This window comes from Idiotropiscis lumnitzeri, chromosome 2 (genome assembly GCF_059441095.1).
Source record: "Idiotropiscis lumnitzeri isolate Australia: NSW breed Sydney's pygmy pipehorse chromosome 2, RoL_Ilum_1.0, whole genome shotgun sequence".
Taxonomy (NCBI): Eukaryota; Metazoa; Chordata; class Actinopteri; order Syngnathiformes; family Syngnathidae; genus Idiotropiscis; species Idiotropiscis lumnitzeri.
The window spans coordinates 13,156,369-13,177,286 of NC_142392.1; the positions used below are offsets into that span (position 1 = coordinate 13,156,369).

A 20,918-nucleotide genomic window follows, 5' to 3' on the forward strand; every position below is an offset into this window, starting at 1 on the left:
CAGGTCAGGGATTTCGACAGGGGTCCCCGACTTATCAAGGGATGGATATACAGGAATGGGTCCCGGTTTAGACGAGATGGCGCCGAGGAGCAACATAAGGGGAGTCCACATCTGTTCTCGTCCTTGAGGGTTTTGGATGGCCATGTAAGGGCAAGTAGGATGAGAATGCATATGTAACAGGGGAGAACTGGATATTTATATCTTTTGTTAGCTTTCCATATAAGAAGGGAAGGCTCGAGAGCGGGGGCGGGGGTGGGGGGGGACACACCCTTTTTTGGGGGAACTTCTGGCATCAGCCAAATTGACACCAATACAATCTTTTTCCAACCATCGCAGTGTCTCAGAAGTTTTTTTTTATATCACCAATGCAGCCTTGCTTGTCGACCTGTCCGGAGGGAAGCTGGGCCAGACCCGCACATCTCCAACAATAATATTCCACAAAGGTTAAAAGTCGTTGTTTATTAAACAGTAGATGGCGATAAAACCCGTCTTCACTCATTCAAAACTGTGGAAAACATTGCCACCTACAGGCGAGAAAACGCAATTGCAGTCTTTCAATTTGTCCCTCTCCGACCACTTCCGGGAATCTCAAATAAATAGAAAAGCCGTTTTTCCATTTTTGCTCGTGTTATATTCTATTTTTGTAGTCGAAACAAAATTTTAAATTCAAGCTGTTTTGAGACGTTTCCTTCCTTGTTGCAGAAAACAAACAAGCTGTATTTCAATTTGGGAATTTATTTTTTAAAATGAAAATCAAATAACCAGTCGTTTTTCCTTTGTTAATATCTACTTCCAAATGTAATATAACTACTTTTTAACAAACACATCCTTCACTAACTCATACATCATTTTTATGCCATTATGGGCGTGGTCTGGAATAGTTACTTCAACAGGCACTCGGTGTTACTCCTGTCGAGTTCAATCAAGGCTCAACTTTGTTCTTCGGTTTTAACAGATGTGATGTGTTGATTGTAGTCGTTTCTCATTGAGAATGCAGTGGTGCCCCCTGGGTAACTTGTTGATGACGTAAGTTGTTGTTGAGCGCTGAACGAAAAATACTGTAACGTTGTATAATAAGTCAGGCCAATTTGTCCATCCATCCATTATTAAGCCAAAAACGGCTGCTGTTGGCCGCAACCACGCCGATCAGACCACAACCAAACACAACGACAACAACAGCGGGACAAAGACCAGGAACCTTCTCCAGGTTTCCCGCGAAGGGCTTCTTCATGGAGGAGCCCTGCGAATCCTGGCTTCACAAGAGAGTTCCACAGAAACGCGCCATCACGTGTCACTATTTCACGCATCTTAGATAACTTTGAGGAGCATGGAAGCATCCAGTGTATGAGAGGGTCATTCTGGACGACACAGATCATCAACAAGCCCAGCAAGAGAACAAGAAGTTATTGATAATGTTCAAAATTCTCAGAGAAAATCGGTTCATCAAATTTCACGTGAAACAGGTATTCCCAAATCTATCGTTCATCGCATTTTGAAGCGTGCTCAGTGGAAGAGTTTTATTCCACCGCTTGTTCATGCTCTCAATGAAGACGATTCTGATCGAAGGGTTGAATTTTGTGAGTGGTACCTGGCTAAATGTGCAGATGATAATGAATTTCCTCATAAAATCATCTGGAGTGACGAAGCGACATTTAAATTGAATGGCTCAATAAATCGGCATAACTGCAGTTACTGGGCACTGGAAAATCGTCATGTTACAGTGGAGCGTCACTTGAATTTGCCTGGAATCATTGTATGGTGTGGACTATCAGCCAGAGGGCTTATCGGGCCGTTCTTTTTTGAAAGCACGGTAACAGGCCTACACTATCTCCACATGTTACAGGAATTTGCTATGCCGCACCTCCAAGAACAGTTTGAAGATACCGAGTTCTTCTTCCAGCAAGATGGTGCACCTCCCCACTTTCACCGCGATGTGAGAACTTATCTGGATGAAGATATGCAAAACAGGTGGATTGGAAGAAGAGGGACAGTTGAATACCCACCAAGATCGCCAGATTTAACACCAATAGATTTCTTTTTGTGGGGGTTCCTAAAAGACAAAATTTATAGCAGGAAACCCAAAACAATTGCTGAAATGAGAGGAGCAATTGAAGAAGAATGTGCTCAAATACCATTGGAAATGTTGCTGGACGTTTGTAGGTCCATTTCTTCAAGATATGAAAAGTGTATTGAACAGAACGGCAACCAGTTTGAGCACTTGATGTAAACTCATAATTATGAATATTCTGTTATTGACCCCAAGTAGTTCGTATCTTATTAAAGGTTAATTTCCTAAGGTTTTTGTATATTTTAGTCTCAGATTCATTTAATATGTATTCTTTCTCTTGTATCACTTTATTTCAAAAGTCAAAATACATAAATTAAATAAGTTATAACGATTCAAAGAGTGTATACATTATTTTGGGACACCCTGTATATAATATATATATATATATATATATATATGATATATATATATATATGATATATATACATATCATATATATATATATATATATATATATGATATATACATATGATATATATCTATATATATATATATATAGATACATACATGATATATATATATATATACATATGATATTTATATACATCTATATATATATATATATATAATATAATATAATATATATATACAGTAAACCCCCGGTTATCGCGGTTAATGGGGACCGAGACCACCCGCGAAAACTGAAAATCCGCGAAGTAGCGGCGCACCTTAAAAAAAAAAAATAATAAAATAAAATAAAATAAAATACTTATATATACTTCGCACCTATATATACATACATATATATATAGGTGCGAAGTAGTGGCGCACCTTCAAAAATGCTTAAAAAAAAAAAATATATATATATATATATATATATATATATATACGGGTAGAGAGAGAGAGAGTGAAATTCATGTTATAACAAAAAAAAAATTATTATTAAAACTTATTATTTTTTTTATTCCCCAGCCATTATTTTTGTATTTATTCAATTACCTCTTTTTGTACTTATTTAGTTACTTTGACTTTTACCTGCTGGTACGGTGGCATTTTTCATTTATTTATTTCTTCATTTATTCATTCATAACTGACAGCCTCGCGCTCCCCTCATGCCCGGGCGGAAGGTGTTCCTCTTCGGCTTAACTGCCACGCACGCCGGCCGGTCTCCTCCGGAGCTCTCGCACGGAGCAAAATGTCGCCCCGCTAGAGCCCGGGCGGAAGTTGTTCCTCTTCGGCTTAACTGCCACGCACGCCGGCCTCCTCCGGAGCTCTGGTACGGTCCGAACCGCGCGAAACGTCGCCCCAAATCGTGTCCGGGGAAAAGTGCTCTTCTTCTTCCACTCTCTTCTTCGTCCACTCTCCTCTTCGGCGCACACCAGCCGTCTAACCGCTCCAGCGCCCCCTCGTGCCGCTCGGCTAAACTACAATGCCCCCGAATATTTTTTAGACCCGCGAAGCACTGAAGCCGCGAAAGGTGAACCGCGAAGTAGGGGGGTATTACTGTAGATCACACAGAGGCGGTGGTGCAATGCGGCTGTTAATGTATAACATTAGCAGCAGACATTCAGAAAAAGCAAACCTATGCGAATATACACAATATATACGTAAATACACAAATCCCCATGTGTATATACACACTTACATCCCACAACATTTACAAGTGTAAGGAAACGCTCCGAATGTCTGTCTATGGTACAGAGGTAAAATTACTAAAACGCTGCAATGATAAAAAAATACTGCTGTCATAACCCGTGTCGGTCATGTCAGTGTTTTTGTTATTATTTTCTTCACCTTCCTGCCAAGTGCTCATTCTGTTTATTTAGTCAGCTGAGTGGGGCGTTCCCTCCAGCACTCGTTCCCCACCAGCCACGCACCTGTTCCCCGTTACCCTCACACACCTGATGCCCATCTGCTCCCCTAATTACTGGACTATTTGAACACCTCACTCCGACAACTCATTGGAGGTGCATTGCTCCGTTACGGACTGTCACGACGGCTCTCTGATCTCGTTCATGCGCTTGTCCGCGCCCCCGCTCTCGCCCCCCGCTCTCGCCCCCCGCTCTCGCCCCCGCTCTCGCCCCCGCTCTCGCCCCCTAGCATTTGTCCCTGTCCTTGCTCCTTAGCCACGTTAAGTTCGCCTTTCTTATTTTGCACCCTGCCCCGTTGTCTGTCATTATTTTGGTCCCCGAATAAATTGCTTAAGTTACACCTTCTCCAGCTTCCTCGCGTTCTGGGTCCACCTCCTCCTCGCCGACCGGCGACCCTGACAACTGCAATGATAAGACGACTGCAATGGTAAATGAAGGATTGTATTATGATTGCTGGCATTATTTTAAACACTTAAGGGACAGAAGGTCAATTATTTAAATTAGCAGGTTCATATTTACAGAATATGTTAAACATTGATGAAACAAAAAGCATTTATTAAATGGAACTAGAAGCACGGGTCACAAGAATAACTGGGATTGTAGTCGTGTTTTCTGATTTATTATATTTTTCTCATATGCTAAATTTATAGTACTTAGTTTAAATGTGTGAAATTTATTGAAATTGTGGGTAGTGAGAACAAATTTGCGCACATAGCATTTCCATGAGCTGCATTCAGAGCACTTCATGGTCTAATACGACGAAGCACATTCTCCACATTGGCTGTAGAGATGCAAACATACCAAATTGGGCACTGGAGGACTCACGCAGACGCTATAAAAAAACACATTCTGAAAGACGGAACAATTGGAGATCAGAGCACATGCACATACGCATGCATAAACACAGACACACCCTTACACCTGCACATACACGTATACCTGCATACACACGCACACATGCACACCGACAAGATTCCAGAGCAATGCCAGCTGGAGAGACGGAGAGACTGCCCGCCGGAGAAGGCCAGCCTTGGCGTGCCAGTCTTGGGGACAAGACAGGAATCAACTATCCAGACGATGACTAACCTGGGGAGGACCTTCCCTTGGACGTGGACCCGTGCCGTGGGAGGGAGCGAGGACAACCAATTCAACCTACATTACCCTTGACATAAAAAACTCCTATAAAAACTGAAGCTGGGCTGAAAGATGGCGCGCATTTTTTGACTGTGCTCGCCCGAGTGCAGTTTTCTCGTGAGATTAAGAAAAAGCCGCCCAGATATCTGTCTTTGTACTATTTCCTGAACTCCAGAAATGGAAGAAACTAAATATCGGAACTCTAATCAGTTGTTGAGTCTTTATTTGACCCTTTTCTTCTTGAGTACAAAAACCGAACACGCATTGGCGTAAGTTTGGCTTTTAAAAGTTGATTTACTAAATACTTCTCATTTCCACGGTGACTCAACTCCAACAATACTAAAGCTGTTGCTTTATGTTAGTCATATAGAATTTTTGTTTAAAATCCCCCTGGCTCTTCTTTTTGTCTTTTCTATATTATGTACGTATTAATAACTGTGTTTGTTAATGTTAATAAAGTTTTTGGCAAAAAACGTATTAGTAAATATTTATCATGTCACTGATGGTGTAGTAGTGGTACACTCGCCTGAGTTGTGTGCAGGCAACGTGGGTTCAGTTCCCACTCAGTGACGGTGTCTATGTCTGCCCTGTGACTGGCTGGCGACCAGTTCAGGGTGGAGTGCGCCTTTCGCCCGTAGTCAGCTGGGATCGGCCCCAGCACCGTCCCGCGACCCTGTTCAGGATAAGCGGTGTGGATAATGACATGACATGACAAATATTTGTCATCTCATCAATATTTGCACAACAGAGTACTGAGTTTCGAGATCCTCACTATAATAGTTCTCAAAATTATATTTCTTATCAATTTAGGTTAGTTAAGGGATATTTTATTGACAATCTAATATAAATCTACAAAGACAGAAAAACAATTGGTGGTGGGGGGGCGCGAATCTTTTTCTTCTTGGCAGGGGCGGGCGTGAAATAATTGAGAGGCACTGCGAGTATATGCCGACATTATATCCATACAATCTTGCAGCCAGAGTGAACCACAGCATTGTTGCAAGTTCGGTCGGAGAAACTTAAACGTCCCACTGCTGTTCCAGCAGCGGCTTCTCGGGGCATAGGCGGAAGTGACGCGAGAGATGACTCGCCAATGTGGCGTTAATTTAGTTATTTTGTTTTTTTTTTTTTATCAACCGAATTAAAATATTATATAAAATAAATATTAAAATAGAACAGCCAGGTGTAAAAAAACCCACTGAGGCAAATAAATATATTTGGAAAATACGCGCTTAAAGCATGACGTCATAAGCAAGCGCGCAGCTTCCGAAGGACCTCGACCACATCCACCGACCGGTCCACACCGGAACAAAAGCAGTCCACCGCTAAATTCTTCTGATTTAGTGTGGAACTGACTGTAATTTTCTCAAAGGATGTCCAGTGCTACTCTAAAGGACTACGACATAATTCATTAAGTCTTTGTGTCCCGATAACCTCATCTTCGCGCGTTGATGCTTTTCGGCGTAGTTAGCTTAGCTTGTTAGCTAGCTAGCCGCTAACGAAAAGAGGCACATGACTCATCGCCAAGCAGAGATCGAGTGCGGATTTGTTGAGATTGGCGTTTGAAAAATGTGTGCAAGAACGACACCCAAGTACAAAGAGGAACTTTGTGGAATAAAAGAAGAGTCCGAGCAACATCTTCCACTGCTGGGCGAAGGTTGCAACCAGCCTCGTGTTGTGCCAATCAAAGCAGGTTTGTACCCGTCTTACTCTCATTTGCTTTCTAAAGAACGACTTTCTGTCGTTAAACATATGCATCACAACATTAAGTTGTTTGGGGAAATGCGTCCAAGGTTATTGCCGCTTTATTTTTAAATATTGCCTTTTACTTGCAGGTCTGCTGAGCAATTGTTTATGTCAAATGTAATCAGTGCAGAAAATATATGCCAAAGAATAACCAATAGTGGGGGGTGAACTCCATGTTTTTCCCCAGTATAAAATTTACATTTAAAATAACAAAATAACATTTCCTGGTTTTTATATTTTGTTCAAGCAATTCCTTACGGAAGGAATTCCGCCTGACTCTAAAAATGTGCACACTGCCGCGAAAACGGCAATGGTGTCATAAATGTTGGTATTTTGATGGGGATTCATTCAAGTAGGACGAAGTAGGACTTCTTTGAAGGCACAGGTGTGAAATGCACTGAAGTAACTTAAAAAGTAAAATAAAATTACGATTGTTTAAGAATGTGCAAGAAAGAAAAATGTTGACAAATGCTAAAAATAATGATATTTTCCAGGAGGTATATATTTCTTTGTTGTTTATTCATTCAATTCTATACTTATTTCAATATTTGAGTATTTTTTTTCTTTCAATATGTAGTATATTTTGTCTTTGAAGTGTGGGTCCTTGCTGCCTTCCGGAGAGGCAGCCGAGCAAGGCTGGATTGGTGATGGAAAAGAACTGGTTCGAAAAAGATTTTATTCTCGTCACATGCTGATGTCAAAAGAAGTCTCCCCAAAAACGTGTGCGTGTGTGCGCTCCGTGCACGTGCACGCCCCCTCTCAGACATTCCCTTCTTACAGGGAATGCCCAAATAGGACATGAATATCTAATTTTCCCATGTTGCATATGCATTCCCATCCCGCTAATCTTTGGGATTTCCCTCCAAAAGTCCCCCAGAGGGAGAGCAGATGCGTCTCCCGTTTGATACGACCAGTCTACTCGTGACCACCTTAAATGACTTCCATACCCTGGAAGGTCACTGACCTGGCGAGAGAATTGCCCCCACCATAAACAATGCTCAGGCCTATTTTCTCTCTCAGGGCAGTATCTGGTTACATCGGAACTTCAGAACCAAGACTGGTCACTTCTGTGAGCTCAAGTCCCTTCATTGTTTTATAAAGAGAATTACTTCCCATGTCTAAATTAGGCCATTTAAAAATACACAACTTTTTTTTTTTTTATTTCAATGTATATTTAAGCGTGCTAATGTAATACTCCAATATTTATTCAATTATTTTAATATGTAAAATTATCAATATTAATTTAAACCTTTTTATTTCACACTTGAATATTTCTGATATTCTCATATTTGTTCATTTGAATATGTGTGCAATTTAAATTATTCCATCCATCCAGCCGTTTTCTGCCACTCATTCCGGGGTCGGGTTATTGAATTAATTGAATACCTAAGTATTTTTTATATTTCAATATTTATTTCAAGATTAACTCTTCTCAATGTGTTCAATATTTATAAAATGTTTCTATATTTCTTATTAATTGCATTAAGTCTGTATGTGGTTTCCAATTTTAAATTTTAATATTTCCCGATTTCATTATATAAGCAATCCAAAGTATAAAAAATATAATATAGCATGAAAAGAGTATTTTGTATATTTGACAAAATTATAGTTTTTCCGAAGTGAGATTCTGCTTAGCAACAAACCCCAAATGCTTGATAGAGCTCAACCTAGAAAGAGAAACCGAGACTATTTGCGTTTCTCTTTCTGGTTCTTTTTATAGTTCAACTACGAGTTTAGTTTTTCACCTTTTCACACAGCGCAAGTGGAACAAGTGATTTTATTGATGATTGTCGAAGGCACCAATTTCATAAGCACCGTTTCTTCTCACACCTTTTCCATTAAGTACGATTAAAAAGACAACTGAAAAGCATAATGTTAAAAAATGTTATTCCAGGTAAAGGCAATAAATTTTATTTACATGTTTGATGTAAACACCAAAACAAATCATCATCACTCAGACAGATTGGTTCTTCTGGCACTAATCACATTGGCCTTGTGTCAATAAAAGAGCTTTGCAAAATTCAATTTCATCATATTTTATTGAAAATCACATTTACATCTGACCACAAAGAGTCGGTTCTTTCATTTTTTTTCCTTTTTTTAATCTTCAAGGATCGCTGCAATTCTCGCCAGCACAATCGTGTCTCTCAGCACTCTGTTTAGTGAAGAATTTTTTAGAACAAACGCTGCAACTGAATGGCTTGTCTCCACTGTGTGTTCTTGTGTGGTTTCGTAAACGCGACTTTTGAGAGAAACTCTTGGCACAAACTGAGCAGGAAAAAGGTTTTTCTCCACTGTGCGTTCTTGTGTGAATTATTAAATGAGACCTTCGAGAGAAACTCTTGCCACAAACTGAGCAGGAAAAAGGTTTTTCTCCACTGTGCGTTCTTGTGTGAATTATTAAATGAGACCGAGAGAAACTCTTGCCACAAACTGAGCAGGAAAAAGGTTTTTCTCCAGTGTGTGTTCTTGTGTGATCTGTTAAAATTGACTTTACATCAAAGCTTTTGCCACAAACTGTACAGGAAAAAGGTTTTTCTCCAGTGTGTGTTCTTGTGTGTTCTGTTAAATATGTCTTTTTCGAGAAGCATTTTCCACAAACTGAGCAGGAAAAAGATTTTTCACCACTGTGTGTTGTTGTGTGGCTTGTTAAATTAGACTTGTCAGAGAAACTCTTGCCACAAACTGAGCATGAAAAAGGTTTTTCTCCACTGTGCATTCTTGTGTGCCTTATTAAATGAGACTTTTGAGAGAAGCTTTTGCCACAAACCGAGCAAGAAAAAGGTTTGTCACCACTGTGTGTTCTTGTGTGGCTTGTTAAATTAGACTTGTCAGAGAAACTCTTGCCACAAACTGAGCATGAAATAGGTTTTTCTCCACTGTGTGTTCTTGTGTGGATTGTTAAATGAAACTTTCGAGAGAAGCTTTTGCCACAAACCGAGCAAGAAAATGGTTTTTCTCCACTGTGTGTTCTTGTGTGCGGTTTTAAAGACAGCTTTGAAGTTAATGAGTCAGTGTGATGTGCCCTTTCACCTTTGGCTTGCCCATCATCATCATCATCATCATCGTCATGAGCATCTGATAATGTGTCCTCATTATGTGCTTGTGATGGCCCCCAGTGGTCTTCATCACCTTCTGTTGTTGTTGTTGTTGTTGTTGGGCTGGCGCCTGGGCGGAACCTCCCAAGGTTCGCCCAGCTAGCGCAATCACCTTCTGCGGCTCGGTGGAGAGGCCGTTGTGAGGGGGAGGTGCGTCGCCGAAAATCCTCTGCTGGAGGGGAATGAGTCGGGGGCACCGCAGGAGCCATAGCCAAAAGGTGGCAAGAGATAGTGGCGGCGCCCTCTCCCTGACCGGTCCTCCGGACCGAGTCGTGGGGTAATATGGGTGCCGGCAGGATACATTCGTCGTCGACGGGGGACCGCCGACTCGTCCGGGAGACCACGTAGAGGTTGTATCCTTCCTCCCGGCCTTCTGTTGTCACGTGATGACTTGAGCTGCTGCTTGGAGGCTCCGCCCCTCTCTTGTCCTCACTCTCATCCTTGTTTTCATCGTCAGTCTTTATAGGGACAAAGTTCAGTGGTGACTTGTTGATCTCCTCCTCCTCCTTTTTGATGTGAGTCAAGTCTGGCTCCTCTTTCACAGAACGGAGATCGTTTTCACTGACGTCTGTAGGACACAGAAAGACAAATTTGGTTTGGTGAAGTCAAAGCTCATGCGGCGACTTTGTCTTATTTTGTTTCTATCGTGCTACCTTGACTTGTGCCTGCCGAACATGAATCAATGCGTGCGACCCCGATTTGGACCGGACCATGGGGACATTTCACAAAATTACGTCCTACGATGTAAACCTCCCTTTAGCACAGACATGTCCAAAGTCCGGCCCGGGGGCCAAATGCGGCCCGGGGTCAAACTTCATCTGGCCCGCAGCCTCTGTAATAAAATTAATACATTCTGGCCCGCACATATACAGTGCTTAGTTCGCTCTCTTCTTAATTGCTGTTCCTAATTTACCCACTAGAGGCAGTACCACACTGCGACATCACCCCGGGTGACCTTTACCCCCAATTTCTAAAATGGCGACAATAAACAAAAAAAGGAAAGTTGACTGAGAGCAATATCAGTGCGCAAACAAAGTACGCATTAGATAGGAAGTCTTTGGCTGAAGAGTTCACACGACGCTTTCGGGATTTTGCAGCTATTGAGGAGGATATCTCTCTTTTTTCATCACTTTTCTCCGTGGACACAGACAATGTTCCAGCCCAGCTGGAGCTCATTGAGCTGCAGTGTGACGCCGAGAGCCGCAGTCGGCACCGGCAACTTTCTCTCGACAACTTTTACCGACAGATGGATAAAGGCAGGTTTCGAGAGATTCGAGAGTTTGCTAGGAAAATGCTGAGCTTGTTTGGGTCGACGTATTTGTGTGAAAAGACATTCTCGGTGATGAACTTAAATCAGAGTCGCGTGAGGACACGGCTCACAGACTCTCACCTCGCGCATCAATACCACTGCCTTTGAGCCAGACCTGGCCTTTGTGCTGCAGTCCAGATCTCAGTATCACCCGTCACATTAATGCAGGCAAGTCATTTGTCATTTAAATAACTGACTTAATTTTGTTTTGTTCAGTCACAAATTTAGACGAGTTGTCGGTTTTCATTCCAGAATAAAATGTTCATTCAACATTTATATTTGATGATATGTCATATATATCAAATTAGCCCTTGCACTTGTGGATAATCATTTCTGTAATTCAAAAATTCTGTGAACATTGAACTCCCATGATGAATAATTCATGTTCAAATATTATTTGCACTCAAGACTATAATTAGTTCTGTTTAAGAAAAAAAGTTAAGCAAATATTCAATTGCATGTGATGTTCATGTTTCAAATGAACCAAAATACATGTTTGATGGTTTAAATGAAAATAAAAAAGCAAATGTGAAACACAGAATCACTTGCTAAAATGTGTTTGAATATATTGTTCTTTATGTAGTTAATGTCAGCCGAGGTCGGCCCTCCCACATTTTACAACATCAAATCCGGCCCCCTTTGCAAAAAGTTTGGACATCCCTGCTTTAGCAGCACAACTGTGATAAAAGAGCATTTAAAAAGGAAGCACGTTGCGGTTGATGCCCGATTTCATTCCTGAATTAGTCACAGACGTTTCTGGAAGCGAGCTGAAGTTAGCACACACAATCGTGTGCGTCTGATGGAACACCTGTTGTGGGACCCTAACATATTGATGCAGACCACTGGGGGCCATCACAACATAATGTCATTGATAAAATAGGAATCCTTCAAGCGAAATATGTTTACAATTATTTCATTTTGCATTTAGAGATAGTTTCATCGTGGGTACTTTTTGCTTTCATGATAATCTGGATCCCAAAACAAATTAAAGGGGCCCTGGAATCAGAGTCGCTATTTATTGTATGATTTACGTTTGTTTGTTTTTTTTTACCCAAAATGACATTTATCCTGCGAGTAAGTTCCGACATTACCCTTTTTATTTGTATAAAATTTCTGTTTTGAAATAAATTTTAAAACAAAATTACGTTTGAAGAGTAAAAGTTCTTACGCATAAGCATTAAGCAACAACACTTTCACTCTGACTTTCATGTTGACATATTTGAATAATGACTGTATATTTTAAAGTTATCCAATATGTATTCAAATTCGACGAAGATACACCATAATATGAGTTCACTGAATTATTTTGTAACCGCAATGATGTATAACAGCCATAGGGTGTCAGTAATGAGTAACAAAGTAACACAACACCTCCCACTGTTCCGTCATCGTTGTCTTTTGCATAAATTATCAAGAACTATGAGTTGCAGTCGAGATGCAAACCACATGGGCCACAGGAACTTTATTACCAGGAACTAAATATTCCTGTACTTGTAGGTAGAAAAGGGGGTTGTGACGTTCTCCCTTTTTAAGCCCATAGTAAGCCAAAGATGCAGATGCATTCCTTGCAGCATGTGCTTGTTCACTGATGAGATCCGTGCAACCTTGGATGGATGCATTAAATGTATTTTAAATGTTTGGATGGGGTGAATCTACGCACATGTGCACAAAACTGTGCAGATCCACCGGAGGTTCATTGACTCTCACCCGACGAAGCCAGTACAAACTTAATAAACGTTCTTGATTTTTTTTAAAAACTTAATATTTTGTGTTTTATCCACTAACATTGATCAACCGCCATTGATGTATTCGCCGCAGTGTGCACATTTTTTAGAGTCAGGCAGAATTCCTTCCGGGAGAAATTGCTTGAACAAGATATAAATACCAGAAAATGTAAAATGTTAATTCAGTTCAAATTTTATTAAAAAAAATACATGGAGTTCACCCCCCCTATTGGTTGTTCTTTGGCATATATTTTCTGCACTGATTTCATTTGGCAAAAACAAATGTTCAGCAGACCTGCAAGTAAAAGGCAATATTTAAAAATAAAGCGGAAATAACCTTGGACGCATTTCCCCAAACAACTTAATGTTGTGATGCATATTTTTAACGATAGAAAGTCGTTCTTTACAAAGCAAATGAGAGTAAGACGTGTACAAACCTGCTTTGAGTGGCACAACACGAGGCTGGTTGCAAACTTCGTCCAGCAGATGAAGATGTTGCTCGTTCTCTTCTTTTATTCCACAAAGTTTCTCTTTGTACTTGGGTGTCGTTCTTTCACACATATTCAAATGATAATTCCCCAAAATCCGAACTTGATCGCTGCTTGGCGATGAGTCATGTGCCTCTTTTTGTTAGCGGCTAGCTAGCTAACAAGCTAAGCTAACTACGCCGAAAAGCATCAACGCGCGAAGATGAGGTTTTCGGGACATAAAGACTTAATGAATTATGTCGTAGTCCTTTAGAGTAGCACTGGACATCCTTTGAGAAAATTACAGTCAGTTCCACACTAAATCAGAAGAATTTAGCGGTGGGTGTTTTTGTTCCGGTGTGGACGGGTCGGTGGATGTGGTCGAGGTCCTTCGGAAGCTGCGCGCTTGCTTATGACGTCATGCTTTAAGCGCGTATTTTCCAAATATATTTCTTTGCCTCAGTGGTTTTTTTTACACCTGGCTGTTCTCTTTTAATATATATTCTATGTAATATTTTAATTCCGCTGATAAAAAAAAATGTAACAAAATAATTAAAATAACGCCACATTGGCGAGTCAGCTCCGACGTCACTTCCCCCTATGCCTGGAGAAGCCGCTGCTGCAAGAGCAGTGGGACGTTTACGTTTCTCCTACCGAACTTGCAACAATGCTGTGGTTCACTCGGGCTGCAAGATTGTATGAATATAATGTCTGCATATACTAGCAGTGCTTCTCAATTATTTCACGCCCGCCCCTACCAAGAAGAAAAAAGATTCGCGCCCCCCCACCACCATTTTTTTCTGTCTTTGTAGATTGATATTAGATTGTCAATAAAATATCCCTTAACTAAGCTAAATTGCTAAGAAATATAATTTTGAGAATTATTATTGTGAGGATCTCGAAACTCAGTACTCTGTTGTGCAAATATTGATGATGACAAATATTTACTCATACGTTTTTTGTAAAATCTTTATTCACAAAAGCAAACCAAACACAGTTATTAATACCAAAATCCATGCGATGTATCTAATTTGAAGTACTTAGCACCTGCCATGTCACTCAAGATTTCTTCACGCTTGGGAATCTGATAATGTTCTCTTATATGAAAAAAATCAGTGCCTACCTTCTGCCAGGGAGTTGTGGGAAGGTCAGCTACTAATACGTACATAATATAGAAAACTCAAAAAGAAGAGCCAGGGGGATTTTAAACAAAAATTCTTTGTAAATAACATAAAGCAACAGCTTTAGTATGTTTACGATACGTTTTTTTAAAAATAATTTTATGGTTACTATACGTTTTTTTTTAATGGTTACTGTAATGTTCCGTCTTCTATCTTAAGAAGTCACGCAGGCATCGTGATGCTGCAAGCTTGTGTCTCTTTATTTACTGACTTGCATTCTCGTCTATGTGCAGACACACTTGTTCGTCTGGTAACCAAAACACACATCGGGCAATACTGCCAACTAGTGACCAATGATATAACTGCTATCATTACATCTCCCTTTCAAACGTTAAACAATGCCTTTGTTTTTTTTTCATTATTATTATTTTTTATTAATATTATAATAATTTTGTTTTGTTATCAATTATTTTCACTTCTTAACAATATCTATCCATTTTTTATGACAACAAGCAGCTCTACAACAATTTTAGCAACAATCACACAACATTAAACATTTTCAATCAGCCTGTCCGGTTGTCGTCTAACTCTTGTTGATCTTCGAAGAGGTTCAGTACTCCCAGAAATTGCTGGTGGTTGAGGTCTGTGCTCCTTCGATGTATCCACCTGCTTTGCAGCCTCAGCCTTATCAGAAGATTTCTTACAGTTCCCGGGAACCTTCAGCAAACTCCTCCTGTTCCTCCTCACTCTTTGTCCATCCTTTGTTTCCACAATGTAAGATCTCGGTTCGGCTTCGCTGAGGACAGTCGCTTTTCTGTCCCAACAATTAGGTCCCTCGATCCTTACAGTGTCTTTCTCAGAAAGAGGTTCCAGATGTTTTGTAGCTCTGTCATATGCAATTTTCTGTTTGAGTTTGAGCATTCTCTTCTTTTCAATCCAAATGTTGTGGTCATGTCCTTGTGGTATTTGTGGAAGCGTGGTGCGAAGCTTACGGCACATGAGTAGGTCAGCAGGCGAAGCTCCCCACTCCAGAGGTGCAGCTCTGTAACTCAATAGGGCAAGGTAAGGATCAGATGCATCATCCTTGGCCTTCCTTCGCAGTCTCTTGATGATTTGCACTCCCTTCTCAGCCTGGCCATTTGCCTGTGGGTATAAAGGGCTTGAAGTGATGATGTGAGCCTCAGCCTCCTCCGCCGTAACGCAGTCCTTGATGTCACTGTTAGGGTGCGACGCTCGGGATAACGCATCAGCAAGCACTATGTATTTTCCAGGCGTGTATATTAGCTCAAAATCATAGCGCTGCAATGTCATCATCATGCGTTGAATTCTGGGCGTCATGTCATTGAGATTTTTCTTCCTAATTGAAATCAGTGGCTTATGATCAGTCTCTGCTATGAACGTGGGCAGTCCATAAACATACGTGTGAAATTTGCCACATCCAAACACTAGACCCAGTGACTCCTTTTCGATCTGAGCATAGCATTTTTCAGTCTCTGACATTGACCTGGATGCATAAGCTACAGGTTTCCATGTGTCTCTCGCCTTTTGCAGCAGTACGGCACCTAGCCCATCTTTCGACGCATCCGTGGAAATTTTGGTTGGTTTTGATGGATCAAAGGAGGCAAGGACTGGCTCAGCTGTCACAGTTCTCTTTAGATCTTGCCATTCTTCGTCATGTTTTGTTGTCCACTCAAAGACTACGTTGTGATGCAGCAGCAAACTTTGGGACTTCGACTTGAAGAGAGGTTTGGAATGAACTTGCCCAGGAAGTTTATCATCCCCATTGCTCGCAGAAGTCCTTTTTTCTCAGTTGGAACTGGCATGTCCGGCATTGCTTGCACTTTGGTTCTGTCTGGCACCACTCCATCTGCTGTGAGCTTGTCTCCCAAGAATGTCAATTCTGTAACTCCAAACAGACATTTCAGAAATCATAATTCCCTTTATTGACATTGTACTCAAGTGTGCAACGAGATTAGAGATTTCTCTCGTTTTAGTTTTAGTCCATTCATTTTAACTCTTTGTAGCAGTTCCTCAAGTCTCTCATTGTGTTCTTGTTCCGTGTTTCCCCACACAACCAAATCATCAATGAACACACGGGTTCCTTCCAGACCTTCTATGATTGACTCCATAGCTCTGTGAAAGATCTCAGGCACAGACTTTATGCCAAATGGCAGTCTCAGAAAACAGAAACGCCCAAATGGTGTTTTGAAGTTGGTGTACCTGCTGCTTTCGGTGTCCAGCTTCAGCTGCCAAAATCCATGCGATGCATCTAATTTGCTGAAGTACTTCGCACCTGCCATGTCACTCAGGATTTCTTCACGCTTGGGAATCTGATAATGTTCTCTTTTAATGTTTTCATTCAGATCTTTGGGGTCGAGGCAAACACGTAACTCTTGGGAGTTCCTCTTTTTGACACACGTGATGGAATTTTCTTCCACTTTCTCTCTGACTCTTATTGGTGTCATTCTGCTCAGTTCCTTTTTTAATCTCTCTTTGAGAGGGGCTGGAACTCTTCTCGGGGCATGTACTACAGGTTTAGCATCTTCCTTGAGATGTATTTTATAAGTGTAAGGTAGCGTACCTTGTCCTTTGAAGACAGAAAAGTATTTGTTCACTATACTCTTACTACCTTCACTCGGCAACACTTTGTTGTTCTTATTGACATCCTTGCTGTTGATTTGGTAAATTCCTTTTACCAATCCAAGATCTTCAGATGTCTTGTCTCCAAGGATTGACTCCAGTCCACTTGGCACAATTGTGAACGTTAACTTGTGTTGTCTTCCCTTTGCTGTCACTTTTAGCCTACAACATCCCTTTGTTTTTATTGGCTGATTTGTAGGTTTACAATTTCACGGCCTTGTCTGTGACTCTTTCCGGTTTCTCTTCAAGTGATTTCAAGTCTTTTTCGTTTATTATGTTTGCTTTTGCTCCTGTGTCAATTTTAAAAGTAACAAGTGTCCCATTGACAAGCAGTGGTGCAATCCTTTTATCTTCTTTTACTGCATTAACAGCTTGCTCTGTGTCTCCACTAGTTTGTTGTTGCACATCGCTTTCGTCATATGACACAATTTTGATGAAAAAAGTGTCACTTAGGTCATCACTATCATCTGTGTCTTCCTGTACAGTGTGCACTTTCTTTTTGGTGTTGCACATCTTAGCATAGTGATTTTGCTCTTTACACTTAGCACATGTTCTCCCAAATGCAGGGCATCGTTTTGGCTCGTGCATTTCTCCGCACTTTTTTCCAGCTGAATGGAGCTTGATCATTTTCATTGTTTTTGGTCTTTTTCTTGAATCGCAGTTTACCTTTCCTCATCACTGCCTTCACGGACTCTGTTTTTTCATAAGATGCCGCTGCTTGGAAAGTTAGCACGTGCTGCTTTGCTCGCTCGTTAGCTTGGCAAGGCTTTCCTTATTATTGAGTTTTTCAGATCACCAAAGTTACAAGACTTAGCTTTAATTTTGAGATCGGTGAGGAAATTGTCAAAGGACTCACCGCGCTGTTAGAGTCTTGAACAAAACACGTATCTCTCATAAGTTTCGTTTTTCTTAGCAAGACAGTTTTCATCAAATTTTTGTAGGACCGTTTCAAACTTGTCTTTATCTTCGGGTTCATCATAAACAAAGGTGTTGAATACCTCGATGGCCACGTCTCCAGCATTGGTTCGCAAAAGGGCTATTTTTCTTTCGTCCGCTCTGTTACCGACTCCCACAGCGGCAAGGTAGAGCAGGAATTGTTGCTTGAAAGCCCGCCAACTCGCGTCCACATTTCCCATCTTTTTCAGCGCTTCTGGTGGCCTTACGGAGTCCATCTCGCGTCAGTCCTTTTCTTGACCCGCGACCTGGTACCATGTAACGTTCTGTCTTCTATTTTAAGAAGTCACGCAGGTAATGTGATGCTGCAAGCTTGTGTCTCTTTATTTACTGACTTGCATTCTCATCTTTGTGCAGACACACTTGTTCGTCTGGTAACCAAACACACATCAGGCAATACTGCCAAATAGTGACTAATGATATAACTGCTATCATTACAGTTACTTTACGTTTGACATCAAACCACTTCGTCGTGATGACGTCAGACATTTCCGTGTTCCTTTTATTTTATGTTTAGATACTTAATGGTTGCAATACAACATTTCTGTTCATAGTTGCTGGATCTCCACCCAAACGCAGTTCAAGTCAGACTTCTATTAAACGTCGAGCGTACATAGAAACAATTCATTTTAGCGATTAGCGCGCTTAGCACCTCCTCGCCTCCTCGTTTAGCGCGCTACTTGTTAGTGGAGTCGTTTATTTGCCATCACGTAGCTTGTTGCTGCTGCTGTGCATGTACTTACATATAGTTCAAATAAAGTCTGTGCTGCTGCGGCACAAGATAGCTTAGCGCAGGGCATTTAAGTAGCGGCGAAAGAAATCACTTCCGGGACAACAAGCGACAGGGCGACGCAATTTTTTGTTTTTTTTAATCAGTACCGCGTGAACTAGGGGCACATACAGCTTTGTCCGAGATCGCCTTTTTCGGTCCCAAAACTATGCATCGTTCAGCTGGACTACGGCGGACAAAAGCATGTTCCCCAGGGTCCCACGCGCCCGCCTCAGCATCGCACCGCGACCCATGATTTGAGAATCACGGCTTTAAAGAGTGAAGATGAAGACAAGGGTGAGAGTGAGGACAACAGACACGCGGAGCCTCCAAGCATCACGTGACAACAGAAGGTGACGAAGACCACTGGGGGACATCACAAGCACATAGTGAGGACACATCGTCCCACGCTCCTGAAGACGACAATGATGATGATGATGATGATTTTCGGCACCGCGCAAGTGGCTGCCTGTTTCAGCAGCACTGGCTCACCGTTGAGCCTTCTTCGTGTGTTTTTCCCTCTACCCTGTTTATTTATTCATTTATTTCACCTCATCACAGCAATGTACATCCAACTTGTGGTGGTTTTATTGCTGCTGGGGGCTGTTTTTTGCGCGACCGTGTCCGGAGACATAACTCTGAGCTACGGATCGATCGTGTACACAAGAGATCACCTGTTAGCACTCCGTGCTAACCCCGCACCGGCTGCCGGAGCGAGACCCGATGTCCCCCGGGAGCTGAGGAGGAAGAGACGGGGATGCGGGGGCTAAACACCAGGCAAGGAGGACACGAAAGCACCCCGTCCTCCCATCCGTTATTATGGGGATTGTTAGATCTGTTCCCAATAAAATGGACAAGCTAACAGCGTTAACCCGGCACGTGTGGAATTTCCGGGAGGCTAGCTTGCTGATGTTGACGAAGTCTTGGCTAACAGAGCTAACGCCGGACGCCGTCGTCGAATTGGACAGCTTCCAAATTCTACGTGCGGACAGGACACTGGAAAGCGGAAAGGAGGAGGGCTGGCTGTGTTTGTTAATGATAGATGGTGTAATCCTGGGCACCTCACTATTAAGGAGCATCTTTGCAGTCGGGACATTGAACTTCTAGCTGTTAGCGTGCGTCCGTATTACGTCCTACGAGAGTTCAGTCATGTGATCTCGGTGGCGGTGTACGAACCTCCGTCTGCTAAGAGTGAGACAGTCTGTGACGTACTGACTGCTGCTGTGAGTAGACTACAAACAAAGCACCCAAATGCCCTGCTCCTTATCACTGGTGACTTCAATCATGCTTCTCCTTCCTCCTCTCTGCCTTCATTCACACAATATGTAACCTGCCACACCAGAGACAATAAAATATTGGACCTTTTCTATGCCAACACCAAGGAGGCGTACACGTCACTGCCCCTCCCCTCGCTGGGCACAGATGATCACAACTTAGTGGCTCTCCTGCCTGTGTACAAACCTCTCGTCCGCAGGCCGCCAGCTGTGACAGGCAAAGTTCAGAGATGGTCTGGAGAAGCAGAGGAGGCCCTAAAGGACTGTTTCAACACAACTGTGTGGGAAGTATTCAGCGAAGCCCGCTGGGAGGACACTAATGGTCTAACGGACACAATTACAGACTATATTAATTTCTGCATGGAGAACACCATTCCCACCAGGACAGTAAGACGTTTCTCCAACAACAAACCATGCATCACACCAGACATTAAAGCTCTCCTGAAGGAGAAAAACAGGGCTTTTGTGTCAGGCGACAAGGAAGAGCTGAAGAGAAACGTCAGCTGAGAAGGAGGATCAGAGAGGGGAAAAAGTCCTATGGGATGCGGATGGAGGAAAAGCTGCACAGTAATAATGCCATGGATGTCTGGAGGAGCCTGAAGACCATTTCAGGCCACAGACAACCAGAGCCCCAGAAGGGGGGGGACCTTCATTGGGCAAATGAGTTGAACCTATTTTTCAATATATTTGATCAGATGCGTGCCCCCGCTCGGTCTCAACTGCTGCAGCACCCACCAACCCCTCCTGCCGGTGCGGTGAGGACACAGGACTGTGTGTCTGACGTGCTCCTCTGCAGCACGGGA

The 20,918-nt window shown here is 42.0% G+C and overlaps 1 pseudogene; it reads left to right on the forward strand.

Moving 5' to 3' along the window:
- Nucleotides 1-1,834: 1,834 nt before the first annotated feature.
- The window catches only part of LOC148341743 (uncharacterized), an 82,367-nt pseudogene continuing 63,283 nt past the window's right edge, over nt 1,835-20,918 (forward strand).